This window comes from Gorilla gorilla, chromosome 17 (assembly GCF_029281585.2).
Source record: "Gorilla gorilla gorilla isolate KB3781 chromosome 17, NHGRI_mGorGor1-v2.1_pri, whole genome shotgun sequence".
NCBI lineage: Eukaryota > Metazoa > Chordata > Mammalia > Primates > Hominidae > Gorilla > Gorilla gorilla.
This window is the reverse complement of record NC_073241.2, coordinates 84194602-84207157: the sequence shown is the minus strand read 5'-3', so window position 1 is coordinate 84207157 and position 12556 is coordinate 84194602. Positions and strand designations below refer to the sequence as shown.

Here is a 12556-nt window from a genome sequence, read left to right as displayed (position 1 = left end):
GCTCAGCAAAGGGGTAAGCCCCTTATAAAACCATCAGATCTTGTGAGAACTCACTATCATGAAAAAACATGAGCAGCATGAGGATAAATGCCCCCAGGATTAAATTACCTCCCACTGGGTCCCTCCCATGAAACATGGGGATTATGGGAACCACAATTCAAGATGACATTTGGGTAGGGACACAGCCAAACCATATAACACAGCAATAGTAGAACTTAAAGTAAAAAGTTATAGACTTGTGTTTTAAAACCAGTGCATTTGGGATTAGGAGGATGGTATTAGGAAGAGGAGAGAGTCACAGGGAACAGAAAACCCAGTCCAAGACGATGCAGATATCCTACAGAGAGACATCACTTATAGACAGATAATGGAATAAAAAAGCAGAGGGATAAGTTTTGCATCTATCCATGCAGGATGAGCCTTCTATATAATCTGTATACAAATTATTCCTTTTTAATTTAAAACATTTAACAACTGACATGACAAGCTTTAATCCTGTACCGGTAACACCGAGAATACCAGGACGTGTATTTGAATGACACAATTACCTACTTGGTGAAATCTCCACTCCTGAGTTGAGCAAAATAATTTACTGCTCGATACAACTTCCTGAATCATGGGCTATATTAATTGAAATGGGTTTGTCATATCTCATGTAAAGGAAGGCCTATGAAGATTTTTCTAGAATGCAAAGGTTTATCTCAGTATTATGTGACAGGGAGGAAGACTTCTCCACCTCTGAAGATCCAGAAAACACTGTATTCTTGAAGCATTCTGGGGTAATCAAAATTAAATTTCAACAACAGCCTATTCTATGGACATGATATGGTTAGGCTTTGTGTCCCCACTCAAATCTCATCTTGAATTGTAATCCCCATAATCCCCACATGTCAAGGGAGAGACCAGGTAGAGGTAATTGAATCATGGGGGTGGTTTCCCCCAGGCTGTTCTCATGATAGTGAGTGAGTTCTCATGAGATCTGATGGTTTTATAAGGGGCTCTTCCCCCTTTGCTATCTCTCTCTCTCCGGCTGCCTTGTGAAGAAGGTGCCTAGCTTTCCCTTCACCTTCCACCATGATTGTAAGTTTCCTGAGGACTCCCCAGCCACGCTAAACTGTGAGTCAATTAAACCTCTTTCCGTTATGAATTACCTAGTCTTGGACAGTTCTCTATAGCAGTATGAAAATGGACTAATAGAGGACATATCTAAAATCACTAGATAATTCTAATAACTTTTTATGTGTAAAAAAATTGGTACATGTACATGTACAAAAAATTAAAACAATTTTTTTGTTTTTATATTGTTACTTTAGTCACCAATCAAAACTGAAAACTTTTACGTCTTTGGGTAAATAATAATGAAGAATAGAATGAGGTACTCATCAAATAATCCAGTATCATTATATCATTTGGAATATTTGCATTGCTTTACATTATACTTTATTATGAACGTATGTTTCTTTCATGAATTAATGCTTTTTCAGGTAGGATGTTTTTAAAGCTGCAAATTCATACTTTTGCTCTAAAGCTTTCCTGCCATATAACACACTTTCTTCACTAGTAGAGCTCTCTGGATGGATTTTTGCTGACCATGGATGTTCTCAAAAAAAAAAAAAAAATCTAGACAAAGCATAATCATTTCTTAGGAAGAGATCCATAGCACCCATCAAGACCCGTCTTCCTTAATAAAAGGATACACATGTCTCAATTATTGCCATGAAGGATACACATGTCTCAATTATTCCAATACAGACATTGGAAAATGTCTATATTGTGTGACTGCCTAGAATGGACTGGTTTCTCAGATTCTCCAAAAAAAATTTGTTTTTGGAGAAGACAGGATCTCACTCTGTCATCTAGGCTAAAGTGCAGTGGCATGATCAGGGCTCACTGCAGCATCGACCTTCCCTGGCTTAGGTGATCCTCCCAACTCAGCCTTCCTGGTAGCTGGGACTACAAACACACGCCTCCACACCTGGTTATTTTTGTGTGTATTTTTTGTATAAATGGGGTTTTGCTATGTTGCCCAGGCTGGTTTCAAACTCCTGGGCTCAAGCAATCCACCCATTTCAGCTTCCGAAAGTGCTGGGATTACAGACATGAGCCACCACGCCCAGCCTGGTAAAATATTTTACCAGGACTGTATCATTGAATATGTTGCTGCTCTTATTCTTAGTTGCTGCTCTTAGTCAACCCAAATAGATAGCTAGAGAAGTTTTCTGCTGTAGTATGATTTCCCCCCACACTTAAGGTCTGTTATCACCATCACTCTACCTTTTTCCCTCTTCCCCTAAACTTGCTCATGTAAAACTATTTTGGAGGGTGATAATGTTTGTCATTTCACTAGTAGAATTGGATGAAACTGTTAATTTTCAGAAAAAAGAAAGTGCTTAAATTTATTATAAGATATTAGTAACTAAAGCCAAATTCTTCCCTAGGCAAAAGCCTTAATTTTTTGAGCAGAGTTTTTGCAGTGGGGGTGTGAAATTGAAGACACTGGATTCCGTGGCTCCCAGAAAAAGTGAAAAGAATGGAGTCAATAAGACACATCTACATACTTTAAAATTTTGCTTAAAGCTAACTTTTTTTTTTTTTTTTTTTTTTTTTTTAGCAAATGTGTGTGTATGAATGCGTGACAGTCTCAAGAAACGCTAAGTCATGAGCAAATCTAGTTAAATGTCTTCGATACATAGTGTCAGGCCCAAAGATGAAAATTTTAAAAATGGAAGTTCTAGTCTAGCTTCTGACAAGGTCTGAATTTACTTAAAAGTGAAATAAGGATCTGAGAAAATACAACGTAATTTTGCAAGGTAGAATGATTAATTGATAAATGAGTCAAATCCTGGTTGTGTTTTCAATTCAAACAAAACAGTGTCTTCAGGGACTGCAGTGATCCAAGAAGACTGCAGAGGAAGGAAAATTTGCATTTAACCTTATAGCATGGAGGGGAATTAGACATGAGGAGAGGAGATACAGGACCGTGGCACGGGAGATTACTTCCCACTTGTAGAATGAGACTATTACCACTTGCCAACTACACGACCTATCATGTTTTCCTGATTGGCAGCCAGACTGTTCTCTGTCTTTTGTACATAAACCTGCCTGGGGCAATACTGGTGCCACCTCCCAGTCAAAGTCTAATCCAGAGTGAACAATCCAGGCTAACACAAATCAATTCCACTGTGGCCCACATTGCCTCTTTTCTATAAGTGAAGGGTGCTGGACACTTCGTGACATTTAACACAAATTCCACCTGAAATTAATGCAAAGCTTGGCACTGTGGAAAAATCTTTATTTTTCCAATAGGCTATTTGACATATTAAGCTAGGTATGAGATAGTTCACTTCTAAGCTCCTTTCAAAAATGAATTTTATTTCTTATTTTTTATATCACTACTCTCCTCTCTCTCTCACTCTGTCTATGTCTATCTCTGTCAACACACACACACACACACACACACACATATACAGGATTTGGCTCAGCTCCTCTTTTTATTATTATGTGATTTTTTGAGTCCTAAAATCATATAGCCTCAATATTCTATTGTTGGTTGTTGGCACGGCAAATACAACACCATAAAAAAAAGCCTTGGCAAATTTTCCTAGAACTGGGCTAAAAAAAAATGATGTGGGAAGGATCAAAAGGCTGACAAGTTTAACAGTATTGTTTATTCCTGTACAATGACTGATGGTCTTGTTGGTTCTTGGTTCTGTGGATATAAAAGGGAAGAAAAGGCCAGAAGACTGCAGTGTTTCAGGAAATGCATCTCACTTAGTCCTTATCGTGGTGTCACAAGCTGTACCACAAGAACCAGGAGGACTTTTAGATACAGACAAGCCCTTCATGGGAAGGCAACGGGCTAAAAAGAGTAGGGAAAAGAACTGAAATGTATCACACCCATGAAGCTCTGTTTAATGAAGAGTCGTAAAGGTAAAAAGGAATTCAAGTAATCAGGTGGTCTAGCCCCTCAGTTTTTGGATGAGAAGTCACATACAGAGAAGGAAAATCCAAGATTATTATTATATTTGAAATACAAATTGTGTTAGAAACAAAGTAGGAATATTTTTATTTTATATGGAAAGGGAATTTTATCCTGCATGTATGCAGAAACGGAATTTCCATAGCTAGAATATCTCAAATGAAGTTGCTCATGGATTCACTCTTCCCCACTCTATCTCTCAGCTCCCGCTATTTTTGTTTAATGTAAGTTCCATTAGCACAGAAACTTGATCTCTTTTGTCTACTGCTGGATCCACAGAGCTCAGCTCAGTGGCTGCCATATAGAAGGAGCTCAATACATATTTGTTGAGTGTATAAATTTATTTAAGCTATCTGCAGCCATGCAAATGTCATGATTAATGAAATTAATCTCATGAGCCATTTGTGGAAGTGGTGTCCATCAGAGTGCAAGGACTTGGATTCTCCCTTCTTATCAATGAGGTAAGTATTTAGATTAAAGACTCACTGTATTGCTTTCCAGGTCTAGCTTCCTGAGTTCATTTTTCATTTTTCTTTTTTTTTTTTAAGGCAGAGTTTCACTCTTGTTGCCCAGGCTGGAGTGCAATGGCGCCATCTCAGCTCACCGCAACCTCCACCTCCCGAGTTAAAGCCATTCTCCTGTCTCAGCCTCCTGAGTAGCTGGGATTACAGGCATGCACCACCATGCCTGGCTAATTTTGTATTTTTGGTAGAGATGGGGTTTCTCCATTTTGGTCAGGCTGGTCTCGAACTCCCAACCTCAGGTGATCCGCCCACCTCGGCCTCCCAAAGTGCTGGGATTACAGGCATGAGCCACTGTGCCTGGCCCCTGAGCTCATTTTTCTATCTTAAGTTGCACAAGAGTACAAAACCTTCTCAAAATAGAATATATCTTCAGAGGAATAGTTTCAAACAACATGAGAAAAGGCAAAGCACAGAGATACTACACTTGAAAGTAAAATTTATGCTAGCAGAGAACACATAAAGCTGTCAGTTGAATAGGTCAGAGCTCAGAGAACTGGGCTCCTCCGTATAAGCATCCATTTGCCATTTGCCATCTAACATACCCTCATCACCACCTCTCACTTGCATGGCATTTTGCATGGCTCTGAGGATATACTCCTTGCTCGCCAGTGGGGAGCTTGGCAAATGCTACAGTTACGTGTTGATGGCTACTCCACATTTGGAATTACCCACACAAACTTTGGTGCTCTTTGCCAGTCTACTGGATAAGTCTCAAGAATGCTTTGACAAGCTATGAACCTGTGACTTTAACGTATTAAATTAACAGAAACCAACTTAATATTTCTTTTTTTTTTTTTTTTTTGAGACGGAGTCTTGCTCTGTCGCCCAGGCTGGAGTGCAGTGGCCCAATCAAGGCTCACTGCAGGCTCCGCCTCCCAGGTTCATGCCATTCTCCTGCCTCAGTCTCCCAAGTAGCTGGGACTACAGGTGCCCGCCACCACGCCTGGCCAATTTTTTGTATTTTTAGTAGAGACGGGGTTTCACCGTGTTAGCCAGGATGGTCTCGATCTCCTGACCTCGTGATCCTCCCGCCTCGGCAATTTAGTATTCTTAAGACACTTCGGAAAGCTCAAAATAATAGGCAGATAAGGTATCAGCGATATTTCTTTGCATTCCGTGTACAGAGTTTCAGTAAAATAAAGCTGTCAAGCACAAGATAAGCAGATGTTTAATATTTCCTCATTTATCTTTGTTGGATTGGGTTATGTCAGGCTTTAGTAGGTACATTTTCAGATCTGGAACTCTCACAGCAAGCACTTCACTGTCTGAATGATAGCCTCAGGGTGGTTCCCACTAATTGACTATGAAATATTCATTCCCGTAACCACATTTATGTCCTGAAGGTTAGAATTAAACTATGGGTGGCTAAAGTACTCTAAGGACCTGCAGACTACCAAGAGAACAGAAGGCACGTTTCAGGGAAGGGGAAGCTTCTTTAGTGTATTTTTTTTTTAGCATTTTGTTCTATTAGGAAGGCAGTTAATTTTTATTTCAACTCTTCTTAAAGACTATTTAGAATTAATTGATGAGTGCCCATATGAAAGGTTTCAGATCAAATTGCAAATATAAATTAACATCAACCAAAAAATTACTTTTTCTCTAAATAACATTTTTGCCTTTGGCTTAGTTTAGTTGCATCTTTTGAAACTATATGAATATTCTTTCACTTTTTATTGTGGAAAATTTCAAACATATACTAAATTTGAGAGAATAGTATAATCAATCACTCAGCTTCTAAATTATCAATATATGGCCATTCTTCTTTCATCTGCCCTATAACTTTCCACCTACCAGATTATTTTGATGCAAATGTCAGACATCATAATGTTTTTTCATAAATAATTCAATACATATCTGTAGAACAAGATCTCTCAACCTTACCACAATTGGCATGGTGTATATCTATACAGAAGGTTGTTAAGTTGGCTTTTTAAGAATTAGATAGGTCTGAAATCATGTGTTAATGATGTTTTGACCTATATTTCACTTACAACAAATCAAAGTATGTTTTCATATGTTTAATGGTTTTTCAATTTATTATTTTGAATTTTCTAGATGTACAATCATATCCTTTCTTAATAGAGCTTTAGGTCTTCCTCTCAAATTCTTATGCTTCTGTTTGTGTTTTCTTATCCACTTTCACTGGCCAATACCTCTATTATAAAATTAAAGAGTAGCAGTGGGGATTAGACTTCTTTGTTTCTGATTTTAATTGAAATTTTTTTTAGTGTTTTCCCATTAAGCAACACGCTGGCTGCTTTTAACATGAGTAGATATTAAATTTGTCAATTGCACTTTCTTCCTCTATTGAGATGATCTTCTGATTTTTCTCCTTAGCTGGATTTTAATGGATTTCCTTATGTAGAATCATCTTTACATTTCTGAAATAAATTTTACTTGTTCATGATGTATCATTTTTAATGTGCTGTTGGGTTCTGTTTCTTATATTTTATCTAATTTTAAAAATTGGTATTCACAAGTAAAATTTGTCTTGTTTTTGAAACAATCTTTGGTTTTGACCTTTGCATTATATTAACTTCATAGAATGTAAAATGTTTCCATCATTTCTGTGCTCTGAAATAGTTCATGTATTCTTGGGATTATCTGATTTTTAAATGTTCGAAAGAAATTCTATGTAAAACCACGTTGTCCTGGTGATTTTGTCTGGGACTGTTTTCCGAATTATCTTCTGTTTTCTTTGGTAATTGGTCCATTTAATCCTGTTTTTTCTTAGGTCAGTTTTGTAAAGCTGAAATGTTATAGAATATTAACCATTTCATCTAGGAATTCAAATGTACTTATATGGAGTTGTACAAACTATTTTCATATGATTTTTAAAATTCCCTCTGTTTTGATACTTATTTCCTACTTGACATTTCTAATTCTATATATTTGAACCTATTTGTGGAAGGCTTTGGAAAACAAAGCACCAGTGTTATTTCTTCAAGAGTTTATTTTTATTAATAATATAACCTAGGTTATTAATCCTATTTTCTACCAACCATTCACTTTTCTCTTAGAATGTCCTCTTCAGCACTGCTCTATCTTCTACATTTAATCACACCCACAATTCTGCTGCCCATGAGTTCTTGCACTTCTCCAGCTTTACTCCAGTTTCTATACACCCACTAAAAGACAAGTGCTGTGGGGTCAATTTCTAGTGAACCTTGAAAATCTGGACATGAATTTGCTAAAACCCAAATTTGCTCAACGAACATTCTTGATGGGAACTCTGACGCTTGTCAATAATGTTTTATAATCAGTGTTGGGAAAGGACTTTTCCATGATCTAAGACATTTTGCCTGAATTCAATGTGTTTTTAAATCACTGTTTACTAATATTGATACATTCAGATCAATGCTTGTCATTCATTTCCCTGCTACAAATGATTACAACTCAGCAGGACCCAAACCAGCACAAAGCTATTTTGATCCCAGATGCAGAACAATATTGACAGATACTCCTAACGGATTCCATCTGAAAACAACATGAAAGCAAAGAGCTAGTATTATCCCCAAAGCTCACATATATCCATGGATAGAAAGTGAATCCCTAATTAATATATCCTTTAAAACACTGTTCTGCAGACAAGACACAAATCTCAGGGTTAGTTAAAACAATTTAGGATTTTGTCTTCAGATGAGAAAATGATCAGGAGGAACAAAACAGTACTACACAAATTTGCTGTTTCAGATTCAGAGAAGCCTTTGTAAGGGCTTGTGTTTATGGGCTATAAGTAATTGAGAAACATTTTTAAATGCTGATAGCCTAAAATACCTCTTAATAAAAACAGAGAGTTTAGTTCGTGACCAGCCTGGCCAACATGGTGAAACCCCGTCTCTACTAAAAATGCAAAAATTTGCCAGGCGTGGTGGCACACGTCTGTAATCTCAGCTACTTGGGAGGCTGAGGCAGGAGAATCACTTGAACCCAGGAGGCAGAGGAGGTTGCAGCGAGATGAGATCACGCCATTGTACTCCAGCCTGGGCAATAAGACAGAATCTCCATCTCAAAAAACAAACAAACAAACAACAACAACAACAACAACAACGAAACTGAGAGTTTAGAATGTCACATCCTTTTTGGAAACATAAATGATAAATGTGTGCAATGCCAAAGTGCGCCCAAGGTTATGCTGAGGGCTAGGTGTACTAGGCCTTTCTTGCATTGCCATAAAGAAATATCTGAGACTGGGTACTTTATAAAGAAAAAAGGTTTAATTCACTCACGGTTCTGCAGGCTTTACAGGAAGCATGGTGCTGGCATTTGTTTGGCTTCTGGGGAGGCCTCAGGAAGATTACAATCATAGTGGAAGGCAAAAGGGGAGCAGGTACATCATATGGCAAAAGCAGGAGCAAGCGAGATAGCTAAAGTGAGGGGGGAGGTGCCACACACTTTTAAATGACACAGCCAAGGTTCCTGACTGGACCTTAGAAGTAGAACACCACACTTTAGTAGTTCAAGCTGGTGGCCAGAATAAGAATTTAGAGGCATCTCCCCAACTTAGCATCTCTCCCACTTTTATTTTAATAAAATAAGAACTAATCTTGTGCGAACACACTCACTATCACAAAGACAGCACCAAGCCATGAGGGAACCAACCCTGTGACCCAAACACCTCCCACCAGACCTCACCTCCAGCATTGGAAAACACATTTCAACATGAGATTTGGATGGGGACAAATCTCCAAACTATATCACTAGGTGTGTGTGCAGTTCCACGGGAAGCCACCAGTTTCTTTGGTAAGTCATTTGCACTACTGAGGTTTGAGGTGGTGAGAGAGGCAGGCAAGTTCTCATTTTTTCTCATGGATTCCTACTGAATCTTGCTTCCCCCACTTCATGTCCATCTTTCTTTGCTGCCCCTGGTTCTGCTAACTTCAGGTTCATAAGACATAAAAGCACCAGGTGGCCGGGCATGGTGGCTCACGCCTGTAATCCCAGCATTTTGGGAGGCTGAGGCAGGCGAATCACGAGGTCAGGAGTTTGAGACCAGCCTGACCAACATGGTGAAACCCCGTCTCTACTAAAAATACAAAAATTAGCTGGGCCTGGTGGCACGCGCCTGTAATCCCAGCTACTCAGGAGGCTGAGGCAGAAGAATCGCTTGAACCCAAGAGGCGGAAGTTGCAGTGAGCCGAGATAGCGTCACTGCACTCCATTCTGGGCAACAGAGCGGGACTCCACCTCAGAAAAAAAAAAAAAAAACGAAAGAAAAGAAAAGAAAAGAAAGCACCAGGCTTACAAAGATATGCCCAGCCAGCTCCTACGATTGCATAAGGTCTAATCTGATTAATAATGCTATTGTTCAGTACCACTCTGCAATGGGAATAGCACAGCCAAGGTTGTTGACTGCACGTTAGTAGTAGAACACCACACCTAATTGGCTCAATCTGGTGGTCAGAGATAAGAATTTAGAGGTACCTCTCCCACTTAGCACCTCTCCCACTTTTATTTTAATAAAACAAAGACTTATTTTAACCAAAAACTCATTTTTGGTTGCTATTTTGGTTAAAATAAGTTTTTAAACTTAAACCAAAGAAAGTGGGCTCCCCACTTCCTGCTCTTTCCTTTAAAGAGACTGTTCAGGCATTTGCCCAATACTTTGGTGTGACCCACAACCTACTGCTTATATACACTAGTTGCCACGTGCTACTTGCTCTTTTTGTTCTCTGACTCTTCATTCCTGCCTTGTGTGACTTGGGGATGAAGGACTGTTTCACTGACTCATCGCGCCCTCCCTGCCCAGGATCCGTACATAAAAACCTTTGAACTTGTTTCCCGTTATGGTGGTGCCTTGAATTGGTGTCTTCCATTTAAAACACGAGGAGCTGCCCCACATCGGGTTTTCTCCAGGACACCGAGGAGAAAAAATGGTTTGTCTTCCAGTGCCAGAATAATGGTCAGTCAGGCATAAACTGGCCACAGGTCAGACAAGAGCCACGAGAGTGTCTGTCAGTATAAACATTACCTGTTTGAGGGACCCCTGCCCTCTCTTCCCCTCCCCGTCACAGGTAGGACAACTAGGCATCTGGCCGTCTGCCAGGTAAAAGAAGGATCCCTGCCGGGCGCAGCGGGTCACGCCAGTAATCCCAGTACTTTGGGAGGCCGAAGCGGGCGGATCACCTGAGGTCAGGAGTTTGAGACCAGCCTGGGCAACATGGTGAAACCCCGTCTCTACTGGAAATACAGAAAAATTAGCCGGGTGTGGTGGCACATGCCTGTAATCCCAGCTACTAGGGAGGGTGAGGCAGGAGAGTCGCTTGAAACCAGGAAGCGGAGGTTGCAGTGAGAAGATAAAGCGCCATTGCACTCCAGCCTGGGCTACAGAGCGAGACTCCATCTTGGAGTGCGGGGCGCGGGGGGGCAGGGGCGGGAAGGCGGGGAGAAGAAGGATCCCACCAGGATCCCCTGAGAGTCACACTGTAAACATTCAAGTCCAGCTGCCCTTCATTTCCGTTTAGGACAGTGTTGCTAGCAGGTCTGGGATTGGAATCCTAATTTAGCTGGGGGCTCTCAAAACACACTCATAGTGATTCTGTTTTTTTTTGTTTTTGATAAAACTCTCACTGATAAAACTTTCCAGAATGTTGATAATACAGCATGAGGTATCTGTCTTTATTTTTTAAAGTTTAGAAAATTAAAGCATAGCTACTGTTACAGCTAGGATAGGGCCATGGACAGAACTGCTATTTCAAATCTGATATCTTGCATAACTTACTTCCAAACTATAAATTCCAGTTTTGAAAGACAGCCATATAATTACCATATGAAGGCATCCTGCTTATATATCCTGATAACCAGCTGAGAGGGTCTTTCAGTGAACTGGCCTATAGTTGAAGTGTTTATTGCATATTCATTTTCAGTATTTCTGTATCCACTGAAACAAAGTTATGAACATTTAACATTAGCTTATTTAACTCTAAGGTGTAGTTTTGGCATTTCCCTCCAAATTCTTCAAAAGAAGACTTGCGGATGCTAACTTGTCTTAAAATCAAATAGCAAATGGATCAAAGAACTTCTGCTTCATATCCACGTATCAACCTTCAGCTCACATTGATGACAAAGAAGGGGAAAATTTGGCTCCTTGTCCAATTTACAGCCTATTAAGCCAAAAGAAGAATAACTCTTTTATGGTTGGAATAGGGCACCTTCAGAGATTACTCTTAGGTTAAAGGCCTCATGAAATCCATAAAGGGTAACTGGAAACTTCACAGATAGTTCTTTACAACATTATGGTATAGAATTTTATGGTTATTTCCCCAGACAGGTATACCTTGGCAATTCTTATGTACCAACTAACATAGTTTCCACATAAATCTAGTAAGTTTTTATCAAACAAAGCAAATTGTGACTATGAAGAGAAAAAGGCCACACACACACAGACACACACACACACAAAAGGCCATTGCAGTAAAATTAACAAAAATATAAAAAATTAGGAATATTTGAGGCAACTCAAATGACAGTAGAATAATGATAAAACAGTGCCTGATGTATTTGCATGTATTTAATCATATATATATTTAATCATACATAATACATATTTAATCAGGTACTGTTCTATCATTATTCTATTATCATCTGAGTCTATTATCATTTAGTCTAAGCACTAAACACTAATAATTAACACATTTAGTCTTTAAAACAATGCCACAACACTACACATTTAATTTAATCCCTCTCAAAATCTACTTGCCTTTTCACAAAAATCATGAGCTGATCCTAAAATTCATATGAAAATGAAAGGGACACAGAATAGCCAAAATGATCTTGACTGAAAAATAATAAAGTTGGAGGACTTATACTTTTCAATTTCAAAACTTACTGCAAAGTTACAGTAATCAAGAGAGTGTAGCACTGGCATGAGGATAGACAAATAGATCAATGGAAGACAACTGGGAGTCTAGAAATAAACTCTTACATTTATGGTCAATTGTGACAAGGGTGGCAGGACAAATAAATGGGAAAAAGAATAGTCCTTTCAACAAAAAAGCTCTTATAGAAAAATTAACTTAAGTGGATCATAGACCTAACTATAAGAGCTAAAACT

General features: G+C 39.0%; 1 protein-coding gene across 3 annotated transcripts in view; it reads right to left on the bottom strand.

The window, feature by feature from the left end:
- Positions 1–12556, bottom strand: part of RAB27B (RAB27B, member RAS oncogene family) — a 176348-nt gene that overhangs the window by 18339 nt on the left and 145453 nt on the right. The window lies entirely within an intron of this gene.